Here is an 8,552-nt window from a genome sequence, read left to right on the forward strand (position 1 = left end):
AATTGTAACAATTATTCTTTTCCTATTTCGTAGGTTTAAAAAGGAGATGATGTTATCAGTGTAGCATTCAAAAAAGAGGCTATCTGAGTTTGAAGTTTACTTTGTTACAGTTGCTGCTGCTGGAACATTTTTAAAAATAGTTGGTTTAGTTGTTCTAGGTGTACATACAGAAAACGTGTTAGTCCAATACAAAAAATTGCTTGCTGCAATTCTATATGTACAAAAACTGCAAAGAGTTGCTTGGCTTATCAGGTCTTGGCAGCTTGCTCCAAAGAGTTGCTTGGCTTGTTTTGCTAGTAGTTTCAGTGTAGCTTCATTGTTTGGGTCCTCTACAAATCAAATCAATTCAAAACCACAAACCAAAATTCCTCCACATATAATCAAAAACTGACAAATACGCTCACCTTTTTTCAAAGTATAACCCAACCAATGCCAAAGATGCAAGAAAACCTGCATCAGAAGTGAATGACAAAATCTAAATCATAGAAGATCGTGGGATTTGTTGTTGTTAATAATCTTTATCTATGTAGTTAAGTATATAGCTTTAATCAGAAACTGAAGGACTTTATGATTGCTTAAATCACAAACTGAAGGATTAATGACTGTTGATCTCACCTTTTAACTATATATTTAAGCTGATTACTTCTTTGTCAAATAAATTTCCAATGTTGACTCAACAGAACTGGAAAAGGCAACAAAATACATACTGCTTTTGCTCCCGAAGCCTGTCTCGTAAACTTGATCACAATTTTGGCACACAGCTCTTCCGAAACAAACCCAAGTCTACCTCTCAGAGATATCCAACCAGTACTATATCCACCAGTAAAAGCACATTAAGTTGATTTATTAAATCAGAAATGTAATTGATTTACAACAAATGGTGACCATCAGATTGTCTACAGCTTCCCAAGCTTATAAACAATGGAGATCACTTAGATCTTTCATAGAAAATAAGGATCCAAGTTGGCTAATCATAAATTGTAAATATCTACTACATAGACGATGTCCAAGTATAATGCAGTCTTGACCCCTGACAAAGAGTAATGTATCTGGTTGACTGACTATCAAAACAAAGGTTTCTTAAGATCAATGCATAAATAAATAAAAACATCAAGGGATTTGATAGTGAAGTACCTTTCGTTTTATGTGCCAGGTTGGGTTGTGTTGCAACTGATAGTTGGAGATTGTGAAAAGAAAGAGTGAGTATGAAGGTCTTGAGGTTAAGTTTCGGGCTTTGGAAGGTGAAAAGCTTCCGGTGGAAGAAGTGATTAGGGCATTGAAGAAAGGAAGTGATGAAATTAGGGAGCAAATTAATGGTGCTGGAGATGAGAAGAAGAAATTGGAGACGAACTAAACTCATTCACTTTTAGAAGTAAGTGAGAATAAGTAAACCATTTGGAATTTCAATTTTCAACCCAAGAAGAAATTAGGGAGCAAATTAATGGTACTAAACAATATTCACTGTGATGAAATTAGGGAGCAAATTAAGGTCTTCTCATGTTGTTTGTTAGAAAAAGTCTAAACTCATGCAAAATTTGATATCTTTTAATGTTAGACTAAATATTAGTACCTTAGTCTAGCTATTAACATAACAGGTGAAACATGAAGTAAAAGAACATGCCCTCTATATGTGTATAAATGATCCCTAGGTGAAAAACAACTCAAATCATACATAATGCAGAATGGCTACATCAAGTTTTGTCCAATTGAAATAAAATCATGACCGTGGAAGAAAAAAAGTTTTATCAGCTCTAATGGAAGAGAACTATTAACCCGATGAAGAAACCAGTGTATCCACACCTCAATACAGCTAACTGTTTAATAAGACTATAAGAGGATTTTAAAAATCTTCTAAATGTTTTGAAAACAATACCTCCTCAATAAAAAGAGCTAGTGTCCCTCACTGATTACTATTTATTCCTACGTAGCACAGAAACAACAAAATGGGTAATAGTCCAGACGTAATTGCTAATCTCCTATGCTCCCCCTGATCTTACTATCCCCATTTATAAGGCAAAAAAAGTTTAGTCACCACAAATAACTTGTGATTTCTTTAATTTTGTTCAAGTGTCTCAATATTAGTAGAAATGCTACTCTTTCGTCATTCAAATACATCCCCATTACCAAACCACAGAAATCCATACTGCAACTATAAGCAAATTTAAGATGAAGTCTGGCATATATAATTGATTGATTTTAATTACGAAAATAAAATTTTAGAAATCTGTGATAATTGATTGAGAATCTCATATGCTCCCCCTGATCTTACTATCCCCATTTATAAGGCAAAAAAAGTTTAGTCACCACAAATAACCTGCGATTTCTTTAATTTTGTTCAAGTGTCTCAATATCAGTAGAAATGCTACCCTTTCGTCATTCAAATAGGTCCCCATTACCAAACCACAGAAATCCATACTCAAACAATAAGCCACTTTACAGATGAAGTCTGGCATATACAATTGATTGAGTTTTGATTGCACTTTGTCTGTGTAGTATAAGCCAATCAACTGCAATATGAAGCCATTGATTAACTTATACTACGCGCGCAGATAAAGTTACAGCCAAAAACTGATTCATCCAAGAGTATCCTTCTGCTCATTATCTCCCCACTGATTTCAGCTGGGAAAGCATAGCAACAAAGCATGTTCAATCGAAGCTAAAAACAGTGACTAAACAAAAGCTGCTAATTATATTTGCATCAACATAGAAGGCTAGTCAATGAAAACAAACAGCAAACAGCAACATGCAAACATATACGGCTTCTCAATTTTCCTCAAGTAACTTCAAACTCATACGCAAATTCAACCAATTTCGGAAACCAAAACAGATGAAAGATAATCTAAGAAAGAATTTAACCTGCAGCTGTCCTGCTCTCCTCAATAAAACTCCAAAACTCACCCTCCTTCTCCTTGTTGATGACAAACCAAATATGATAATCGCAAACCTCTGCATCATCGAAAACATAATACAGCGTTCACTAAAAATATCTATCATGAAAAAAGAAATCCTACAGCCATACAAATCCAGACCTGTCCATTTCCTATAAATCAACAAAACAGAGAAGAAGAAAAAAGTTTATGATTCAAACCTCTTTCGTCCTAACTTAACCGTTATTAAACTGAACCTTCACTCTAATCATTGGAATAACCTCCAGCTTCCAAAGAGAATTTATCCATATAGTATTGATCTGCAAAAACCAAAAGCATCATTAAGGCTGAGTAGTTTGCAAGCTTCACTTCATCCAAATACAGACTGCAAAATTGATATCTAAATTAGATAGACATTGATCTCTAAATCAGTAATAACACATGAATATGTTAGGCTTCCAAATATTGAATAATCACCAAACTTATGTATTGCAGGTTCTTCTCTAAGTCAATTCTTCTACATAAATCAGTTGCCAAAAAAAGAGTTTTTAGCACAGAAGTAATTAGTTCATGATTACTATTTGCTATCAGTTAATAATCACTGTCATAATAATATTCAAAGAGTGGAAATACTATACAAATTGATTCCAAAGTCAAAAACTATACATGAGTATGTAACTTTCTGCAAGAAATTACAAATCTTTACAACAATATCAATGAAAAAGTGCAGCTGCCTTGAAGAATTGATATGTACCATACCAATTTACACATCTGCTTTCAAGTAACCATATATGCTTTTGGTCCAAAAATTCATCTAACAAATCTCTACACAAATCTGTGATCCTCATACTTCATGGTCACTAACCATATTTGTTATTCGTGATATAAGTTATAAAAAATAGGATTAATTTCAGTTTAGTACCCTGTGGTTTGGGGGTAACATCATGTCAGTCCCTGCTCTTTCAATTTAATCAGCAACACCCCTGTGCTTTCAATTTCAATCAGCCGTGCCCAAATTTTACTGTTCCGTCCAAATTTTACTTTGTCAATCCAGCCAAAGTTAACGTTCAAATTGGACGGAACAGTAAAATTTGGGCACGGCTGATTGAAATTGAAAGTACAGGGGTGTTGCTGATCAAATTGAAAGAGCAGGGACTGATATGATGTTACCCCCAAACCACAGGGTACTAAACTGAAATTTATCCTAAAAAATAATGGTATTTACTGCATCTTAAGGTTTTGACAACGCTAAAAGCAAGCGCGCAATTTAATCCTGCAAAATATCATTAGTATAGAATAAGTAGGGATCGTTCTAACCGGGGATTGAGGGTACACCTGTAATTGCAAAAATAATTAATTAATTAGTAAAAGTAAAAAGTATTATTTACAAAAAGAATACATACAAATAACGAAATAAAAGGGGAGGTTTAAGAATTATAAAATCAAAAGTTAAAGTAAATAAAATAAAGAAAACGTAAAAACATATATACAAGGGTGGAACACAAGGAACAAAGATCAAAACCAATTCCATGTAATCAAATTCGATTCAAACCCAATAATTGTTCATCTAAGTCATGAGAAAGGAGTTGATCATGTGAAACATTCGAAAGCAAATGATTTCCCATATTTTACTTTTCAATGCTAATTAACCTAAGCGAAAGCACCTAGATCAATCCTATCAAACATGCATTCAAGCACTAGAAAGCTAGTTAATCATAACATGTTTAACGCATTACACATAGAGAAAGGCTATCAACTCAAGTGTACAACTTAGTTATGGAAAAGTCCACCTAATTGCAATCCTCTTCAATTAAATTCAATTCTTGTCCAGAACCTTTACTACTTTTGATTCAAGTTACACAAAGCAAAAAGTTGATTCATGTTCTTAAACCTAGCACCAATTACATGCAAATCCTATAAGTGTCGACCCAAATAAGATAAACATATAAAAGTTTTCTGTAAAGCAAATTTAATCGAACAAACTCACATAAGCAACTTAGAATCACAATTATAGAATTCGAAAACTTTATTTAAACATAGAAATTGGGCTTAAACTTTGCCCTAAACGTTATTGTTAACTAGAAACAAGTTCATACGAAATCAAACAAGGAAACCAAAAAGGTTACAAGGAAAAGGAACGAATTACACCGTGAGTGGAGATGGAGATGGAGAGCTAGATGGTTGGATCTAGAATCTTGGAAGCAAGCCTTCAAGGTGGATGATGGAGGATATGATCTTCACGGCTCCTTCTTCTTCTTCCTCTCCTTGCTTGAAAACGCAGAACTTTGCAACTAGAGAATGGAGAGAATTTTTCTGAATGAAGAGGTGTTGTGGTGTTGTTGTTGTGTGTTGGTGTTTGAATTGTGTAGAGAATGCTTCTATTTATAGGAGCTAGGATGGCAACTTAGTCTTCAAGATTGATCCACACAGCTTCAGCCAATCAAATAATGCCACGTCAGCTCTGCTTTGTCATCCAACCAATCAAAAAGCTCTAAAATCAATCCCTAATATATTGTTGCTGATTTTCCCAAGATTATTTCTGATTTTTCTCTTAATTTTCGGCCAAAATACTCTTGAGTGAAATTAGGAATGAATCTGGACTTGTTTTGGACCTTTTCTCTCTTAAATCTCTCCATGGCTTTATCCTTAATGTCCTCCCCTTGATTTTCTCTTGATTTCCACATTAAAATTGCAGATTTTATTCTCTAATTTCAGCCAACATATCTTGAGGGAATTAAGGAACGAATCTGGACTTGTTTTGAGCCTTTTCTTGTTGCACAATCCCTTGAAATTCTCCCTTGATTTTCTCAACGTAATCTCCTTGATTTCCCATGCAAAAATCAGATTTAATCTCCCATAATATCTCCCACGTCATCTTCAAGCCATGTGGTCTCCTAATGCCTTCAGGTTTCCTAGCCTCATCAGGATTCCTGCGTTGACTGGGATTCCTAGTCGGACCAGGAAAACTCCATTCCTTCATTTCAGCTCATTTCCTTGTCATTTATTCCAATGTACCTAGAAAATAGAAACTTTTATTAAAATTACTACAAATAGATACTTTCTAAAGATGCAAACTTTCCTAATCAAGACGGATTTATTTAAGGAAATAACTAAGTAAATATGAGGAAATAACAGTTAAAACGTCGCATTAAAATGCTCTTATCAGGTTTTCTTTCTTGAGTTCAACCATTTTTCATCAAGAATAACATTAGATAGCCATGGTATTTGTACACAAATTACATACTTCTGTTATACATCTTTTCCGCCAACTGTCTTCTACAACTAATCCATATACTCTAGTCCATAATCTCTTTCAGATTGGTAAGAAATTAAGAAAAAGAAAAGAAAATCCATATTTTTTAGGAGAAATTTCTATATACAGAGACTACCAAACTCTATATACCAACATTATTAAAAGAAAGCAGTTGCCAAACAATTCTTGACATAAATAGTGTGCAAATTGAACTAACATCAGTGCAAATTGCTCTAAAGTTTCGAAAAATGAAGGCAAACCAAAAAATGAGTCTGGTTATATTTCTGTTTTATTCAAATAGATTTATGAACTTTAGAAAGAGGTAACTAAAATTGCTCTAAAGTTCCGAAAATGAAGGCAACCAAAACAATAACTGCCCATCATCTTTGAAAACAAAAATACAAACATGCAGGTATGCTTTCATACAGAGTCGAGAATTATCATATAATAAACTAAAATGTCCTTTTATCTTCAATGTAAGAACAATTCATGGTATCACTACTGCTCATGAATTACAGTAAAACTAAATGATGCAAAACAGAAACAATAAGACACCCAGAATATTCACAAAAACCAAAGCAAACAAAATAAGCATATGTACTCAACTCTACTTCAATTAAATTTCATGCTATCAGGAAACAACTAATAATGCCGAACAGAAAGAAAACTAATCCAATCCATATCTAGAAGACAAACAAAAAAATATGCTACTCACTCAACTGCAGAAGTTTCTCTATGGAACTGTTGCAGCCCGTCCAAAATGTCTTCTCGAGCATTCTTGATTTACCTATATATGTATCAAAAAATGGGTACTGAAAATCATATTTCAATTGAAGCACATGCCCAATACTATGATTATATTGCACTAATGATGTCGTTGATTCCAAACCCCAAAACCATTTGCCTTAAGAAAGAAAGAAATTCACTTTTTGAATTGTTGTACATAAAATCATATCAAAAAACCAACCTTCACACTCAGAGTCTTCGGTTAAGGGCGGTGCTAAAGCAAAGCCGTCTTGAATTCCTCTGATTCTTTCGCACCCAGCCCCTCAGTCTTTGGAAATTCGATCACTCTCTTTCGTTGTGAATTCCTCTCCCGTTTCCTCCAGAATCGCCTTCCCTCGGAAGTCAGATATACACCCAACAATCTTTCACAAAAACCCTAAACCAAATAAGTGCTAAATCGAACAGAAACGACAACATGCAGAACCTATGACCCAGCAATTACACCATTTTTGATTACCCGCAAATCTCTCAGCCAACGAAGTACGTCTTTGTTATGATCTTCCTCCTTCTCTTGAATCCCTGAATACCCTTAGTTGAGGCCTTCTGCCTCCCAAAATGAAAACTTTCCCAAGCTGAAATCTCCCAGGAACGTACCAAGCCTTTCTACGCAGTCAAGATCGAATCCGAATCGTAGATGCCAACAAACAATACCACTTCCTTCGCTATCTCTCTCTCTTTCTCCACCTCTCTGTAGAGCGAAGTAGCAAAGACACGATATGACTGAGCAGTACACCAAGAAACAGCAGACATGGGCAAAATCGTCGATGAACAGTTAACTCACAAATAGTATATAGTAAATAAATTTGTTTCAGATTGTAGCCTGCTATATATTTAAATGAATGGTAATATAATGCAAAAATTGGCACATCTTTCTTTACTTTGGAAATTGAAGCTAAAGTTTGAATTTCTGAAGTTGAAATTGCATCAAGGTTTGCTAGTAGATTACAAATTAAATGTTTGCAATAGAATGCCAAATCGTTAGCTTATATGTCATTTTTTATTTTCTAGCTTTTGTTTTTTTTTTCAAGGATTACGTGAAGATTATGTTATAGGAAATCGACTTGCAAGAACACTAGATTAATTGCTACGTGAAATAGATCGAGGAAGATTCCTACAGAGTTTATCTTGAAGTAGAGGAAGAAAACTACTTTGTAAAGCTTATTATCTTGTAAAGTATTGTATAAGAGCTTCATTCCTTTTGTAACATTCATCAGAAAAATTAAAATTCCTTTTGTATATGCTAAATTCCTTTTTGTACATCCATGCAAGATTTTTTTTATTCATAATTGACAATTCACATGAAGTCGCAAATGACTTTTGACGACGGCAAAAAGTTTTGATTGCTGTTAGTGGTGTCGCCATTAGTTTGTCGTCGCTAATAATATGAGTCGACGGTGTATTTGCCTTCACAAATACCCATGGTGACACCATCAACTACAAACGAAGTTTTACTGTCGCAAAGGACTCCGCAACTGAAGCTTTGCTGTCGCCAAAAGTCCTTTGCGATAGCAAATTAGCTTTTGATTTTCTGCAGGATCCATTGCATCTTTTTTTTTTTTTTTAGTGTCAAGACGCTTTTCAATATAACTCAAAACCCATCCATTTGACCAAGTGAAAAAAGTTCCAACGGTGTCAAGGTGAGTGAA

General features: G+C 34.4%; 1 long non-coding RNA gene across 2 annotated transcripts; it reads right to left on the reverse strand.

Moving 5' to 3' along the window:
* Positions 1 to 1,960: 1,960 nt before the first annotated feature.
* On the reverse strand, positions 1,961 to 3,658 carry LOC133743172 (uncharacterized). Of its 2 annotated transcripts, none has more exons than XR_009862987.1 (3): positions 3,089 to 3,658; positions 2,857 to 2,946; positions 1,961 to 1,996 (listed from the first exon to the last, which is right to left on the reverse strand). It is a non-coding gene; the product is annotated as an uncharacterized LOC133743172 (long non-coding RNA). The 2 variants fall into 2 exon arrangements; XR_009862984.1 differs by having other exon boundaries at positions 1,967 to 2,314.
* Between the last annotated feature and the right edge of the window lie 4,894 nt (positions 3,659 to 8,552).

The sequence above is a fragment of the Rosa rugosa genome, chromosome 1 (assembly GCF_958449725.1).
Source record: "Rosa rugosa chromosome 1, drRosRugo1.1, whole genome shotgun sequence".
Lineage (NCBI taxonomy): Eukaryota > Viridiplantae > Streptophyta > Magnoliopsida > Rosales > Rosaceae > Rosa > Rosa rugosa.